Source organism: Artibeus jamaicensis, unplaced genomic scaffold, assembly GCF_021234435.1.
Source record: "Artibeus jamaicensis isolate MK-2021 breed Jamaican fruit bat unplaced genomic scaffold, CSHL_Jam_final scaffold_3222, whole genome shotgun sequence".
NCBI lineage: Eukaryota > Metazoa > Chordata > Mammalia > Chiroptera > Phyllostomidae > Artibeus > Artibeus jamaicensis.
This window is the reverse complement of record NW_026522038.1, coordinates 2314394-2332318: the sequence shown is the minus strand read 5'-3', so window position 1 is coordinate 2332318 and position 17925 is coordinate 2314394. Positions and strand designations below refer to the sequence as shown.

Genomic DNA, 17925 nt, shown 5'->3' with positions numbered 1-17925 from the left:
ATGTCCCCTTTTTTTGTTTTTTGTTTTTTTTAAATTAAACCTTTTTTTAAAAGATTTTATTTATTTATTTATTTTTAGAGGGGAAGGAGAGAGGGAGAGAAACATCAATGTATGGTTGCCTTTCGTGCGTCCCCTGCTGGGAACTGGCCTGCAGGGAACTGGTCTGCACCCCTGGCATGTGCCCTGACTGGGAATCGAACCGCGATTGTCTGGTTCGCAGGCCCGCGCTTTTTCCACTGAGCTACACCAGCCAGGGTCCTTTTTTGTTCTTAAGAACAAAAGTCTTCTAATAAGATAAATGTCTGTGTGGTGGCCCCAAGGGCAAAGGCCTGGGCTCTATAAAAATTGTAGATTATTTGGCAATGATAGTCTTGTATTAACAAGGTATAGAACTGATGTTTCAAAAAGATTTTTTATTTGTTTTTAGAGAAAGGTGAAGGGAGGGAGAAAGAGAGTGAGAGAAACATCAATGTGCAGTTGCCTCTCACATGCCCTCTACTGGGAACTCGGCCTGCAGCCCAGGTATGTGCCCTGACTGGGGATTGAACCTGCAACTGCTTGGCTTGCAGGCCAGCACTCAGTCCACTCAGCCACAGCACCCAGTGTGGGATACAGCTGATTTATTAATGAAAATTAAAATGAGAAAACACTTATATGTTCACACAAAAAGAATATTTCAAATATTCTGACATCCAATACTCTAATACAGTATTAATAAATTTATCATTGTCTTATGAAGAAAGTTTTATATTATCATATAGCATTTAACAAATATTATGACTCGAAATTCTGAATTACTAAAATCAAGTCAATGATAGCTCCAGGTATACTACCTTTGTTCACTGGATCCAAAGGCTAGAAAGCCAAGGAAGCCTTTTTCTGCATAATTTCAATACCCTTCATGCTCCTCTAAAATGTAAAAAAAAATTAAGGATTTATTTAGGGCACTGTAATATTTGAATTCTGGCAATAAAAAATCACAATGATTAAGCAGTGGCATCACTGTACATTAGGGTTTTTAGTTGCTGCAAAGAATAGAAACCTAACATGTAGGGGGAAATGGAATTGTCAAGGAAATTAGGTTGATACTACAGTCTATAAGAGGACTAGAAAATCAGACTAAGCAAGCAAGACAATTCAAATGAAGATTTGTAGCAAAAGTAATCTAGTCAAAAGACTAAAGTGTCCTCATTATTTACAAATCCCACCATTGACCACAGACCTAAGAGCCCACATAAAATCTAAGAGGGGTTTCTCCTCTGGGCGTGTGGGGAGAAGGGTCAGAGAGAATTCCCACCACTCCCACATTGGGAAATTCCACAACACAAGAAGGATGGGCCCAATGCTGGGAAACAACATTTAAAAAACATTAAAAGCCTGCAAAGCAGTCATTATAAAGCTGTGGCAGATCTTTCTTCCAGTACCATGTCACCTTTCCCTCAATGGGACATTTATGATCACACTTTGATAAAGGATGACAGGGCACGCATGCCCCACTTGCACTCTGTAAATTCCAAGAAGGAGAAGCATTTCATAAGGGTTGGAAATAAGACAGATCATCAGTGATACATAAAATCAGCTATAGAAACACATAATAGTTCTATTTGTTCAATAATGGTGTAATATTATAATTTCCCCCCAAAATAGAACAAATGTTAATGATGCTATAAAAATGGAATAACTCATCTAATGATCATGTTCCAACTTTGCCTTCTCTAGCAAACTGAGGTTGTACTGTGGCATGTCTCCAGCTCAGAATTCTGGGATTGTAAATCCAGGCCCACTCTTGACTCTGGTAGGGGAAGGAGCTATTGGATCACATCTGGCCAATCAAACCATTGTACTAACCTTTATCACAATGATCAAAAGGGGGTGGTATGTGGTCCAAGAGGAGCAATGGAACACTTGTCATTCTTTGAGCTTTTGTCTCAGACTTCCTGTATTATAATGCTTCTTTTTTGAATTAAAAATCATCTTTTTGCTTGTTGGTGTTTCGTACCCTTTGTTTTTCTGAATACATCATCAACTGAATGTAAGAAGGGATGGGAGGGAGGAAAATTTTGTGACTCTTTGCTTTTCTTTAAATAGATTTAGTTTACTTTCTTACTTTATTGTTAATTTAGCTGTTTATTCAATTCTATTTTCTCAAAATTTTTAGGGAGCTGAAAACCTGTTAAAAAGCATTTGCCATTCTGGTAATGGTTACCAGACAATTTCTTTTCTTGAATATTTCACACGTAGTATAAATCTAAAGACTTACGTTTCTCTATTCTGAGGAATTTCCTCATGTTATTTCTTAATATTTTGTATGTTTTTTTTCCTTGAACTCTTATATAATGGGTCTGTTGGATTGATCCTCCAGGTCTCTTAAAAATTCTGTCCTATTTATAAAAACCTTTTTATCTTTTGTGTTATTTTTTGAGGACACCTTTAAATTTACATTCCAATACTTATATCAAATTTTTATTTGGCAAATAAATTTTTAACTTCTATGAGTTTATTCTTCTATCTGTTCCTTTTTTGCTTTGTTTTACAGATGAAATATCTTATCTCTTTGATAATATTACTTGTGTGTCATGATTAAATTGTTATGTGTTTGTTCCCATTATTAGTTTTGTTTTTTTCTGATACAGGGTATAGCCAGGGGGTTCCCAAATAGGGATTTGTAATGGGGTCCAGAACTCAGGGTGTCCAGGAAATACTAAAAAATATATATGTAGGATGTCCTCACCCCCACAAATCTGAACTGGGGAATGGGACACATAGAGCAGGGCCATTGAGAGTTGTTCTTTTTTTTAATTTTAAAGACTTTTTTTTAATTTTAAGATTTTATTAATTTATCTTTAGAGGGGAAATGGAGAGAGGGAGAGAAATATCAATGTATGGTTTCCTCTCGTGTGTCCCCCACTTAGAACGGGCCCACAACCCAGGCATGTGCCCTGTGATTGGGACTTGAACCGCAATCGTCTGGTTCACAGGCCAGCACTCAATCCAATGAGCTACACCAGCCAGGGCTGATAGTTGTTCTGCATACCAACAGTTTTGCAACTAACCTCTGCCATGGTCTTTTAACATGGCTATAACCTTTAACTGGTTTCATAGATATATTAAATAGCTGTGGCCATGCTTTGAGCCAGGGAAATGGGAGTGACTTCAATCCATGATGTAACTGGGAGGCAATTCCCTCTGGTTACAGAGCTTGAGTGAGAGCTCAGAGATGATTGGCTCCATGGTATGGGGCCACACCTGCCGGACTTACTATGGCAGCCCAGAAAAGCTGGAAAAATACGGGAATGTTGGCAGGTGTAGCAGACTGTGGGAAGAGTCAGAAATGGGGCTGAAGAGGAACATTGGTGCTAGGACTTAGACCCAGGTGTGGCAGCCATGCTAGGAGGGACCACACAGTTTTGGAGTAAGTTGAGAGCTATGTGGCTTTGGTGAGAGAGGGAAAACTGTGTGGCTTTGGGGCTCCCTTTTCCATGCAGCTTAGGAAGCTGCAAAGCAAGATGTAGCTGCAATGCAGAGCTCTCTCTTAGTAGTTTGGAAGAATGCAGGAGAGACACTGCAGGAAGGAAAGGAGTGAAAGGACTCTTGCTGGTGGACCATAAGAAGATACCATGAAGAACCACCATAAGATCCATAAGAGACCCACAAGGTTCATATATCAAGAGAAACTCTGCCAGCTGAACTGAAGGGGAATAATAGAGCATGGTATGAAAGAAGGCTGTCAGACCAGAATTCTGTAGGTGGGAAATAGATAAATTCAGCTGTGAACATACACTGCATTTACTGAATGAGGAAAGATGACTCAGAGGGTCATCTAGTTCACCTGGCTAGATTTTGAAATTGCTTGGGGAGGTGGATTCTCTTCTCTTTCCATTTTTCCCTTCCTAAATCAGAATGTCTATAACTAGTACCCTATGCCTGTCCCACCATCGTTTGTTTGTTTTTTTGCAGGGGATGGTAGGGGTGTGGACAATCACCTTTTTGCTTGGGTTTCAGATGTTCACAAATGGAGAGAGTCCTGACCCAGGATAAATTACACCCAGAGGCTCACTCATATGTGATTGAGATGATGACATTCAGGGTTTTTGAACTGACGAGACTTAGAAGCAATTTGGGTATATTTAATGCTCTGGTTAGCTGAGACTTTGGGGGACTTTGGAATGAGATAAATTTATTTTCTATGTGACTCTTTGAGGGCTAAGGACACACTAGTAGGCAAAATATTGTCACCAAGATATCCCTGTCTCAATCCTTGGAAATTGTGCGTATGTTAAGTTACATGACAAAGGGGATTTATAGCTGCAGATGGGATTAAAATTACAAATCAGTTGAACGTGAGATGGAGGTATTAGCATGGATTATATGGATGGACCCAAAGTAATCTGAAGTGTCTTTATCTGAGAAAGATGGAAGCAGAAGATTAAAAAATAAAAGCAATAACAGCACGAGTAGGAGTCAGCCTAGGGAGTTGACTCTAAAGATGGAGAAAGAAGGAATGAGCCAAAGAAAGCAGGCAAAGGCAAGAAAGAAAGGCAAGAAGCTGGGAAAGGCAAGAAAACAGATCCTCTCTCAGAGCCTCCAAAAAGAAATCACTCTGCTGACACCTTGATCTTAACCCAGTGAGACTTGTGTTGGATTTAAGACCCATGAAATTTTAAGATGGTATTTGTATTGCTTTAGGCCATGGAATTTGTGGTAATTTGCCATAGCAACAATAGAAAACTAACACAAATACTTGGATAGATATTCTCAGCAACCAAAATGAAATTAGATATACTGACATTTACCAATTAAAAATGACATTTATTGAGTCTATAGAGCTTTGAGGCAAATTCTTTTGGCATATTAACATTTTAATGTAAATGTTTATGGAAAATTAAGACTGTACATAGATATTGATGTGTTTATATTTTATAATTTTTATTTCAAAATTTAAAATTCACATTTACTTTTATAATTAAATTTATCATAGTTACTTATAGCTTATGAAATTAATTTGATATTTTTGACTATCACTTTATTAATCTTATTTTCAATTTGACTTGTGATATTTGAGAATGTCTTTTTTTTTCTGTGGTTAGCATAATAGAAAGTGGCTATTTGTTTTAAATGGTTAGGAATTGCCAATACCACATTCATCCATCCACACCTCCCTTCACATTCTATTTAATAACCATACTTTATTCTAGCATCTAAAATTGTGAAGGAATCCAAAACAACCTGATTCTTATTTAATCATTTCCAAGTAATGCTTACTTGCCCTCTGAATACTTATAAATATTAGAAAAATATTTTATTGTTTAAGCTAATACAGTATTCCCATTTTTCTCCCTTTGTCCTCCTCTACCCAGTCCTCCTCCCGTACCACTGCCCATGCCCTTGGGTCATTTACATGTTTTTTTTATTAATCCCAAATATTTATAAATCTTTATAATTACAAATAAAAAATTATCAATATAAATATCGGTGTTCATAGTTGTTTATCCACTTTTTCCTGAAATGTAATAAATTATTTTAGCATTCTGATTTATATTTTATTTTTTTAGAAATTTTGTTCTGTCAAATTTTAGTTAATTTTCCCTGATTTTTTCAATTATCAGTTTGTTACAGAATTTCTCTTCTATCTTGTCATTTTTTCTCTTGTGTTACCCCTCTGTATTTATGAAATTATCTTATAAGCTGTGACAATTTGACTTTCTGTCACTTATAAAAAAATTTTCCTTAGTTCACCAAATAAGGAAAACCATACAGTCAGGAAAAAATATATAGAAATTAGATATCAACAGAGGGTTTTGAAACTTTTCAATATATCAGAAATCTTGAAGGTCAAGCACATGCACAGAGTTATGTGCATGCCTGGGGCTGTGTTTACACCTTTAAAACATATGACAAGATCCTAAGTTTTCACCTCTGGCTGACCTTGAGGTGCTGGGTAAGCAACAGTGAAAGTTAAAAATGAGTTGTAAAGTGGGGCATTAAAGAAACACCCCAGCAAGCACAGAGAACTCTTCAGCAAAAGTTAGAAGAGGTTTTGTTAGAGACATTTAAGAAAATCTTTGTGCAATCAGAACCTGGTTACTAGCTGATCTCTGAGCAAACACTTCAGTGGTTACACACAATAAAATATACAGACTTTACTCAATTATTTAAGGAAAGACACTAAATAAATGAACAGCAGCAACAATGGCAGATTCTGGGGGTGTATATGGGATCTGATTTCAGAGTTATCACATAATATTATTATACATTATATAAAACCTACTCTTTAATAAAAACTGAGGAAAAACACAAAGAAACAAGAAAGTATGCCCCCACACACAGGAACGAAGTCAACAGAAACTGTCCTTCAGGAAACCCAGACATCAGACTAAACAGAGCAAGATTTTTTTTAAAGTTTTTTTAAAATATTTATTTATCTTTAGAGGGGAGGGGAATGAGAGAGGGAGAGAAACATCAATGTATGGTTGCCTTTCATGCATCCCCTTCTGGGAACTGGCCTGCAGGGAACTGGTCTGCAACCCAGGCATGTGCCCTGACTGGGAATCGAACCGTGATTGTCTGGTTCGCAGGCCTGTGCTCAATCCACTGAGCTACACCAGCCAGGGCCTTAACAGAGCAAGATTTTAAAGCAGCTTATTTAAGTGTGTTCAAAAAACTAAAGAAAACCATGTGTAAAGAACTAAAAGAAATTATGAATATGATGTCTCACCAAGTAGAAAATATCATAAAAAGAAAAAAATATTTTTAAAAACAGACCAAATGAAATTGCATTAAAATTATAATTTTCAGTGAAAAACACTGCAAAGAAAATTTTACCAAACACCCACAGTAGGAGATTTGAGTAGGCAGAAGAAGCAATTAGCAAACTTGGAGCTCAGCCATTACTTTTTTATTGAATCAGGAAAGATAAATTAAAAGAAAAATGACACTGTTTGACACCATTCAGTGTACTAACATAAGCACAATGAGAATCCCAGGCAGAAAGAAACAGAACAAGGCAAAAACTCATATTTGATGCAAATCATTATATATACATTTAAGACTCTCCTTTTACTCCAAGTATAATTCAAGTAAACATGATCTATACCTAGGTACATTATTAACAAACTGTCAAAAGGCCAAGACAAAGGAAATCTCAAAGTCAACAGCTGAGTAATGACTCATTATATACAAGATATCCTCAGTAAGATCAACAGTTGATTTATCTTCAAAAGTATCAGGGCCAAAGGGCAGTGGATCGGCATATTCAAAAGGGATAAAGGACAAAATTAGATTGTCAGTCAGGAAACCTAAACTTAGTACAATAACTTTTCAAAACTGACAAAGAAAGCAGGCCCTTGACAGAAAAACAAAACATGAGAGACTTCAGCACTGATAGTCCTACCCTAAAGAAATATTTTTCAAAAATTATTTATGCTAAAATAAGAAGACACTAATAGTAACTTAATTACACATGAAGAAGTCAAAAGCACTAGAAAGGGTAACTACATAGGTAAAGGCAGTATAAAAGTATTCTTTTATAATTTTCTTCTATTTGATTTAACAGCACAAAACAATGACTATGTATAATGTATAAAGATGAAATTTATATAACCATATGGACAAAGGTGGGGAAGGAAACAGACTCATACAGAAACAAGTTCTGTATATTATGGAAAATAAATTGGTATCGGTAGGAACTGTTTTTATAAATTAAGATGGTAATTGAAATCCTCATGGAAACTGCTAAGAGAATAACTCAAAATATATAGTAAATAACAGAAAATTTAAACTATAAAATATTTAATGCAAAAAGGCAGTACCAGCAGAATGAAGAAATATAAAGATGTCTAGAAAAATAACAAAATAATACATATACCTTACCTTATCGGCAATTATGTAATACATAAATGCATTAAAGATTACAGTAAACAGGCAAAGAATGGTAGAATGAATAACCAAACAAACAAAAAACCCACAATCCAAATATATGACTCCTAAAAATATACTTCTATTTCAATGGCATAATATGTTACCAGAGAGGAAGAGGGTAAATGGGTCAAATTTATGGTGATGGAAGGAGACTAGACTTGGGGTGGTAAATACATAATACAATACATAGATGATGTATTATAGAGTTATACAATTGAAACATATAATGTTATTAACTAATGTCACCCCAATAAACTTAATTTTAAGAAGTTAAAGGATAGAAAAAAGATACAACATAAAAACTATAACCAAATGAAAACTACTATAGCTAATATGAGACATACACAGACTTTAATATAAAAATTGTTAATAAAGAAAAAGAGGGATTTTGTATATGAATAAAACTCAATCCATAAGGAGACACAACTATCATAAATATATATACATCTAATAAGAGAGCTCCAAAATACATATAAAAATTCAGAGGGAGAAATAGATAATCTTGTGATAATTGGTGATTTCAATATCTCACTTTTAATAATGGAAAAACATTTGACTGCTGATGAAGAAAACAGGACACTTGAGCAACACTAAAAATCAATTAGGTCTAGCACATTTATAGAGTACCCCACCCCAAAGCAGGAAGATATATATTTTTCCCAAGGTCATTTCAATGGTCTATATGTGTTCATAAAAAAGTCTTGATAAATTTAAAAGTATTGAAATCACAGAAAATATGCTTTCTAAACACAATGGAGTAAAATTTAATATTAATAACAAAACAGATTTGAGGAATATCAATATATAAATATTAAAGGACACATTTCTAAGTAATCAATTGATCAAGGAAAATATCAAAAGAGAAATTAGAATATACTTTGAGATGAATAAAAAACCAAACATGCACCATGCAAAACATAAAGAAAGCAATAAAAGTGTTTTTTATATAATGGGAAATTTATAGCAATGCATGTCAATATTAAAATGTCTCATATTAATGTCTATGAGTGTCAAAGAAATGTCTCATATTTACCCTTAAGAAACTTAAAAAAGAAGAGGAAACTAAATCCTAAGAAAGCATAATAAACGTTATAATAAAGATTAGATGAAAAATGAATAAAATAAAGGAAAAAACCCAAAAGTGGATTCTTGAAAAAAATTAACATAATTGACAATCCTTTTGCTAGACTGACCAAGAAATAGAGAGAATTCCAATTACTGAAGTTTCAAATGAAAGACATGACATTACTATTGACCTAACAAAAATAAAAATAATTGTAAGTAAACATGTGAATACAAATATAACACCAGACTACATAGCCTCGATGAAATTAACAAATTCTTGTAAAGATAAAAACTACCAAAAATCAGTCAGAATTGGAAAGTCTAAATAGAACTAATAACAAATACAGAGACTGAATCAGTAATCAAAACCTTCCCAACAGTCCTGGCTGGCATAGCTCAGTGGATTGAGCGTGGGCCTGCAAACCACACACTAACGGTTCGAGTCCCAGTCAGGGCACATGCCTGGGTTTCTGGCCAGTTCCCAGCAGGGGACTCACGAGAGGCAGCCACACATTGATGTTTCTCTCTCTCTCTCCTTTCCATTCCCTCTAAAGATAAATAAATAAAATCTTTTAAAAAAAAGAAAAAAGAAAAAAAACCTTCCCAACAAAGAAAAACTCAGGAGCAGAAGTCTTAACTGTTATATAGTACATATTAGAGAATTAACAGCATTCTTCACAAAATCTTCAAAAATAAGAGTGTACACTTAAATAATTCTATTAAGCTAGTATCACTTTGATAACAAAACCACACAAACACATTCAAAGCAAAGAAACTCCAGGCAGACATTCATGAATATGGACATAAACGTTCCCAACATAACATTAGCAATCAAAATTGTGCAACAGGTGAAACTGAGTGTGAATTTTCTCAGAAATGTTAGGTTTGTCCACATAGACAATCAATGAACGTAATGTACCACATTGATAAAATAACATAATCATTTTAATATGCAAAGAAATATCATTTGACATAATTCAAAACTAATTAATGATAAAAACAGTCAACCAACTGGGAAGAGAAGGGCTTCTTTAGCCAAACAAAAAGAATCTATGTAAAACACAGCTAACATCAAACGCAAAGATAAAAGATTTCTCTATAATATCAGGAATGGGAGAAGTCTGTCTACATTTGTCACTTTTAACCAACACAGAACTGGAGGTTCTAGCCAAGAAAATTACGCAAGAAAAGCAAAAGCCTATCATTTTAGAAAGAAAATTAAAAAACCACTTCTAATTGCAAATAACATGAACATGTTAAATAGAAAATCCTAGGGACTCTACCAATAAATGATGGGATCTAAATAACAAGCTCAGCTGAATTTTAAGATACAAGATCAAAACACAGAGAGCAATTACATTTCTGTATAATAAAATGAACAATCAAAAATAAAAAATTTCATTTACAAAACCATCAAAAACAATATGAATTTAAGAATAAATTTAATAAAAGGGGTGCAAAATGTGTATACTAAAATCTATAAAACTCCATTTTATTATGAACAACTACATGCCAACAAACTGGACAATCTGGATGAAATGGATAAATTCCCAGAAATATACAATATTCCCAACAGAATCAGGAAGAATCAGAGAATCTAAATGGACAGACTAGAACTAATGAAATTGAAACAGGAAAAAAAAAAAACTCCCAACAAAGTCCTGGAAAAGATGGCTTCACAGGAGAATTTTACCCAACATTCAAAGAACACCAATTGCTCTCATATTATTCTAAAAAATTCAAGAACAGAGAAGACTGCCAAGTTTATTTTACAAGGTCAGCATCATCCTAATTTCAAAAACAGATAAAGACACTACAAAGAAAGAAAATTATAGGCTAATATCTCTGATAAACATAGATGCTAAAATCCTTGACAAAATATTAGCAAGCCAGATCCAGCAGTACATTAAAAAGGTTATACACCATGATCATGTAGGATTTATTCTGCGGATGGTAGGTTGTTACAATATGTAAAAATCCATAAATGTAATATACCACATAAATAAAATGAAACATAAAAACCACATGATCATATCAATAGATACCAAAAAAGCATTTGATCAAATTTAACACCCATTTACAATAAAAACTCTCAGCAAAGTAGCAATAGAGGGAGCATACCTCAATATAATAAAGGCCATGTATGACAAACCCACAGCCAACATTACACACAACACAAAAAAGCCAAAAGTTTTTTCCTAAAGCTCAGGAACAACAGGAATATTTACTTTCACTACTCTTATTCAACATAGTACTGGAAGTCCTAGCCACAGAAATCAGACAAGAAGAAAATAAATAAAAGGCATCCAAACTTAAAGGATGTAAAACTATCATTATTTGCAGATGACATGATACTGTACATAGAGAACCCTAAAGACCACCAAACAAGGTACTGAAACTGATAAATGAATTCAGTAAAGTAGCAGGATGTAAAATAAATATTCAGAAATCTGTCTTATTGGTATACACCAATAATGAACTGTCAGAAATGTACACTAAGAAAACAATGCCATTCACTATTGCTTCAGAAAAAAAATACTGGGGAATAAATTTAATCAAGGATGTAAAAGACTTGTACTCAGAAAATTACAAGATACTAAAAAAAGAAATTAAAGAAAATACAAATAAGTTGAAGAAAATGCAATGTTCATGGATAGGAAGAATCAACACTTTTAGAATGCCCATACTGCCCAAAACAATCTATAGATTCAACATAGTGTCTATTGTATATTTCACAGAACTAGAACAAATGTTCCAAAAATTTATTTGGAATCACAGAAGACCCCAAATGGACACAGCAGTTCTGGAAAAAAAAAAGAACAAAGTTGGAGGAATCACACTACCTCATATGAAACTATACTACAAGGTCACAGTAATCAAAATGGCATAGTACTGGCATAAAAACAGACATATAGATCAATGGAACAGAATAGACACCAGCAATAAATCTATGCTTTTATGGTCAATTAATATTTTACAAAGGAGTCAAAAACATACAATGGGGTAAAGATAGTCTTTTCAATAAATGGTATTGGGAAAATTGGACAAATACACGCAAAAAATTGAAATGATCACTTTCATACAAGCATAAATTCAAAATTGATTAGATTTAAATGTATAGCTCAAAACCAGAAAAACCCTAGAAGACAAGAAAGGCAGTAAAGTCTCAAACATTTCTCATTGAAATATTTTTCTGCCATATAACCTATGCAAAAGTTAAAAAATAAACAAATAGAACTACATCAAATTACAAAGTTCTTGCACAGCAAAGGAAACCATCAAAAAAATGAAAAGACAACCCACTCAATGGGAGAAAATATTCACTGATAAATCTGATAAGGGGTTAATATCCAAAATTTATAAAGAACTTATATAACTCAACACCAAAAAGACAAACAATCCAACTAAAAAATGGGCAAAGGAACTGAATAGATAACTTCTCCAAAAAGGACATATAGATGGCAAATAGGCATTTGAAAAGATACTCAATATCACTAATCATCAGAGAAATGCAAATTAAGATGACAATGAGATATCACTTCAGATCTGTCAGAATGGCTATCATCAATATATCAACAAACAAGTGCTGGTGAAAACATGGAGAAAAGGGAACCCTAATGCACTGTTGGTGGGAATGCAGATTGGTGCAGTCACCCTGATAAGTAGTATGGAGTTACACCAAAAAGTTAATAATGGCCCCAACTGGTGTGGCTCAGTGGATTGAGTGATGGGCTGTGAACCAAGGGGTTTCCAGTTCAATTCCCAGTCTAGGACACATGCCTGGGTTTTAGGCCAGGTCCTCAGTGGGGGCAGGCTAGAGGCAAACACACAGTGATGTTTCTCTCCCTCTCTTTCTCCCTCCCTTCTCCTCTCTGAAAAGAAATAAATACAATCTTTAAAATTTTAAAAACTAAACTGCCTTACAACCTAGTGAATCCACTTCTAAGAAAACCCAAAACATTAATTGGAAAGAATATATGGATCCCATGTTCATTGCAGTGTTATTTATAATAGGCAGGGTTTGGAAGCAGCCCAAATGTTCATGACTAAATAAGTGGAGGGGGGGAGAAGCTGTCGTATATTTACACAATAGAATACTACTCTGCCATAAAAAGAAGGAAATATACCTTTTGCTAAAGCATGGATGGACCTGTAGAGCATCATGCTAAGTGAAATGAGCCAGTCAGAGAAACACAAATATCATATGATTTCATTCATATGTGGAATCTAATGAACATAATAAACTAACACACAAAATAGAAACAGATTGATAGGTATAGAACATACTGACAGCTGTCAGAGAGGAGGAGGGTTGCAGAACTGTGTGAAAATGCTCAAGGATACTAAGCAAAAAAAAATGCTCATAGACACAGACAACAGCATGATACTTACCAGAGGGGAAGGGGAAGGAGGGAGGTAGCACTGGGTGTGGTGAGGGTCACGGTGATGGAAGGAGACTTGACATGAGGTGGTGAGCACACAATACAATGTACAGATGATGTATTGGAGACTTTCACAACTGAAACCCATATAATTTTATTAACCCACATTACCCCAATAAATTCAATAGAAAACTTAAAAATTTTTTGCAACAGCTTGGATGGAACTGGAAAGCATTATGCTGAGTGAAATAAGCCAGGCGGTGAAAGACAAATACCATATGATCTCACCTCTAACAGGAAGCTAAACAACAAAACAGAAAAGCAAGCAAAATAAAAACAAAGACACTGAAATAGAGAACAGGGGGACAGTGACCAGAGGGGAGAGGGGAGAGGGGAGGGAATTTCAGGGGGAAAAGGGGAAGAAGGATTTACAGGAACTAGGATAAAGGACACATGGACAACAACTAAGGGGGTGGAAATGGGAGGGAGGTGGGGAGCACGGGGGGGGGGCTGGAATGGAAGTAAAAGACAGAATACTGTACTTGAAAAATAATTAAATAAAAAAATTTAAAAAAAACCTTAAAAATTTTATTGAAAGAAATGATATGAGACCTAAATAAATGGAAGATGAATATGAATGGGTTTGAAGACTTAATATTGTTTAGGTGATATACTCTTTAAATTGTTCTATAGATTCCATGCAATCCCCATCAAAATCCTGAATGTCATTTTTTAAAGAAATTTACAAGGTGATCTTATATTTATAGATCCTAAATACTTGTGCTATGGTTATTTTATATAAATCTTTTAGGATAATTTAAAAAGTTATTTTAAATTTATTATTATTTTAAAATTGTTATTTTTTGGAAAATAAATCCTTATCATTCATAAATAACATATCAAACTGAAAGAGCTCCAAAGCCAGAACTAGGACAATTTGAGCTACAAAATAAACAAAGTGGTGTTAGGTTGTAACTCAAAACATAAAATATATATTTATGAGTCTATACTCATAGGAAAAAAATGGTCGACTAAAGAAATAACTGATGGAAGAGGCAAATATCCCAGGCAGAGGATTTCCAAATACTTTATGTAGATACTTTTGTGCCAAGAAGTTGAAACTCTCTACTCCTTAAACAAGGCTGTGGATAATTTCTTTTCACAGAGTATGGAATGTAAAGGGTGGAGGAAAAGTAACTGTTCCATGTAGAAACCAGACAAACTGCTGGGAACTGCGCTGCCTGGTTTCAGAAGTTGTAACTGTCCCCCCATGGCTAAGGCTGAGTGAGTGACCTCCAGACTGCGAGCCATTAAGGAGACAGAGCTTGTTTCTAGAAGCAATGCTGCTTCTGCTTAACCCCTGCCCCCAACGCCTGGTCAGTTAGTCAAAGATGGGTAAGACCCCTGGCAGGGGGGGCAACCCAAACCAGACATGATCACTTGGGAGGCCATCCAGTAAGGACTCAGGGGGGCTGCAAAAAGAGAGAGTGATGGACCCTCACCCCCAGCTATTCTGACATAGCCCGAGTCCCCATTTCCATCTGAGAAGTGCTTCCTGGCTCTAATTCACTTAAGCCTAAAAATCTGTGATGGGGAAGGTGGTGCAGCCCCTCACTGGCTAGAGCGGGATCTGGGGTGACCAGGCATAAGAAAGAATTCCTAAAGTTCTGTGAAGCCTGCTTTGCTAAGAGTGCTTTCATTCATATGACAAGGGTCCGAGCAGGGAATGAGTATGTCTCCCAAAGTTTCTGCAACCCCCTTTCCTGACAGACACTGACTCAGACTAAGCTCTCAGATTTCTTTGAAATGTTATCTACTCTTTGATCCTTACCGTCTATATTTCTGTGTATTACAACCCAATAAAAGCCATTGAGGAAGGGACTCTTGGTCTTTCTCCTCTGAGAGATTGGCCACCACTCCTCCCCAAGCAGATCATGTCTTGGTAGAGTTACTTTCATCCGTGGCAGATGGGGGGACTTGTGAGCAAAGTTGCCCTCATAACAAACACTACTAGGTTTATAATCATCAGTAATAAGTGATGTTGATGTGTATACCTCAATATGATGTGAGAATGTCACTTTATCTCTGTGGTTTTTTTCCTAAAATTATATAACCCCAGTCTAAAGAAATTTAAAGAAAATTTCAGATAAACTTTAATTGAGAGATGTTTTATAATACACTGGACCAGATTTCCTTAATGTATAAAATTCATCAAAAACAATGAAAATCTCTAAATCTGTCAGAGACCACAGGAGGCTAAGGAGATATCACTGATGTTTCTCTCCCTCTCTTTCTTTCTCCCTTCCCCTCCCTAAAAATAAATAATAAAAATCTTTTAAAAAATAAAATAACATCTATTTGCTAATGTTGTAGTCATGGGAATATTTGCATTATCTGTACATTTTATAGCTTGAATGCAATTGTGTAATAGCAACAGTATATTTATGAATGTGAAATTATTATATTAATTATAAAAGTTTAAAAAATACAAGCAATAAAAAACAAATGGAAAGTATACATATATATGTATTTTTGTGTATGTATGTGCATGCACACATAAAAATGAATGTGCCCATTTTCTTGACAACTGCAAGTGACTATAAGACATTTTTATGTAAAGCTCTACTTTTTTTTCTTTTTATTTGCTTTTTTCCTCTTAGATTTATTTTCCTCCTTTTGGTTTACTTTGAGTATACTAATATTAAATATTATTATAAATTATGAATGATTGATTTTTAATATTTGAAGTAAAGCCACTGAATTTTATATTTATCTCTAAAAATCTCTCAGGGAATTCTTTTCCTGGCACAAAGGAAACAAAGTCAAACAATGAAAAAAGAAAAATAATTCTGAGAATACCAAGTACAATAATTGTTTCATTGTAACATAATACGAATTAGATATTTGACATCTTCTTGGATGAATTTCAATAGCCAAAACAAACTGCAGAACTGTAAACACATAGCACTTAGGCAATTTCTCTGTTGTTTTTTGCTTGTTAAACCAAAAAGGAAGTTAATATTTAGAAAAAAACAGTCTTTAAACTCAACCGCTCAATCTAACACAAAGAGATACTTTATAGCCACAAATGAAGCACATGCTTTGGCAGGAAAAATGTAACTTTTTGTTTTTATATTTTTCTTTTTATGTTTTTTATTATTGACTTTAACTTGGCATCACAGAATATGGTTTTGAAATTTCTCAATGAACAATGACAGTTAAGTTTTGAAAGGCAAAACACTAATGCTCCTTCTAGAATGTATTCATGGGACTTTGGGATAGTTCAAAAATTAATAGGACATAAATATAAATTAATCATAAAAATTCATAAATGAGAGTACATTAAATTGAAAAATTTGTACTTGTTAAAAGATACCATTAAAACGGAAAACTAATCACCCTCAGGCTGGAAGGAGTTTATTTGCTATGTATATTGTCAGCCAACATCTTGTATCAACAATAGAAATAAAGAAATAAGAAAAAGTCAAACAACTCAACAGAAAAATGGAAACCAGAATCTTGAAAGGGCATTTCAGCAAAATAAAAAAGGCTATCAGATTATTAATCATCTGAAAAGGAACTCAGTTTTACCATATGCCTAAGTGCTCACAGGAGTTCTACTTCTGCCCTTTCAGCTCTCTGAGCAGAACCATGGCGGTGGGCAAGAACAAGCACCTTACTTAAAGGCAGCAAAAAGGGAAGCAAGAAGAAAGTGGTCGATCCACTTTCTGAGAAAGATTGGTATGATGTGAAATCACCAGCTATGTTCAATATAAGAAATTTTGGAAAAACACTAATCACAAGAACTCAAGGAACCAAAATTGCATCTGATAGCCTGAAGGGTCATGTTTCAGAAGTTCTAGCTTATCTGCAGAATGTCAAAGCTGCATTTAGAAAAAATTCAAAATAATTACCGAAGATGGTCAGGGCAAAAAATACCTGACTAATTTCCATGGCATGGATCTTACCCAAGACAAAATGTACTCTAAGGTCAAAAAAATGGCAGACCATGATTGAAGCTCATGTTAATGTCAATACTACCAATGCATATTTGCTTCCTCTATTCTGTGTTGGTTTTACTAAAAACTGCAATAATGAGATTCAGAAGACCTTTTATGCCCAGCATCAACAGTTTCACCAAATCCAGAAGAAGATGATGGATATCATGACCTGAGAGATGCAGAACAAATGAATTGAAAGAAGTGGTCAATAAAATGATTCCAGATAGCACTAGAAAAGACATAGAAAAATCTTGCCAATCATTTATCTGCTCTATAATGCCTTTTTTAGAAAAGTAAAATGCTGAAGAAGTCTGTAAGTTTGAACTGGGAAAACTCGGGGAGCTTCATGGTGAAGGTAGCAGTTATGTCAAACCTGTTTAGAAGTTACAATAGTGGTTAGTGTTTGACTGTAGGGTGGGAGTAATGGCAGTAAGTATAAACAAGTCTTCTTGGTTACTTATAATTTGCTTATTTTTAACCTGTCATAATTACATGTCTGTTTTTATGTTGTGATAACTCTTGAGCTTTTTACCTTTGAAATTGTACTGTTCTGTATCTAA

At 34.6% G+C, this 17925-nt stretch overlaps 1 pseudogene; it reads left to right on the top strand.

Moving 5' to 3' along the window:
* The first annotated feature begins 17015 nt into the window (after positions 1-17015).
* On the top strand, positions 17016-17662 carry LOC119056118 (40S ribosomal protein S3a-like; annotated as a pseudogene).
* The last annotated feature ends 263 nt before the right edge of the window (positions 17663-17925 follow it).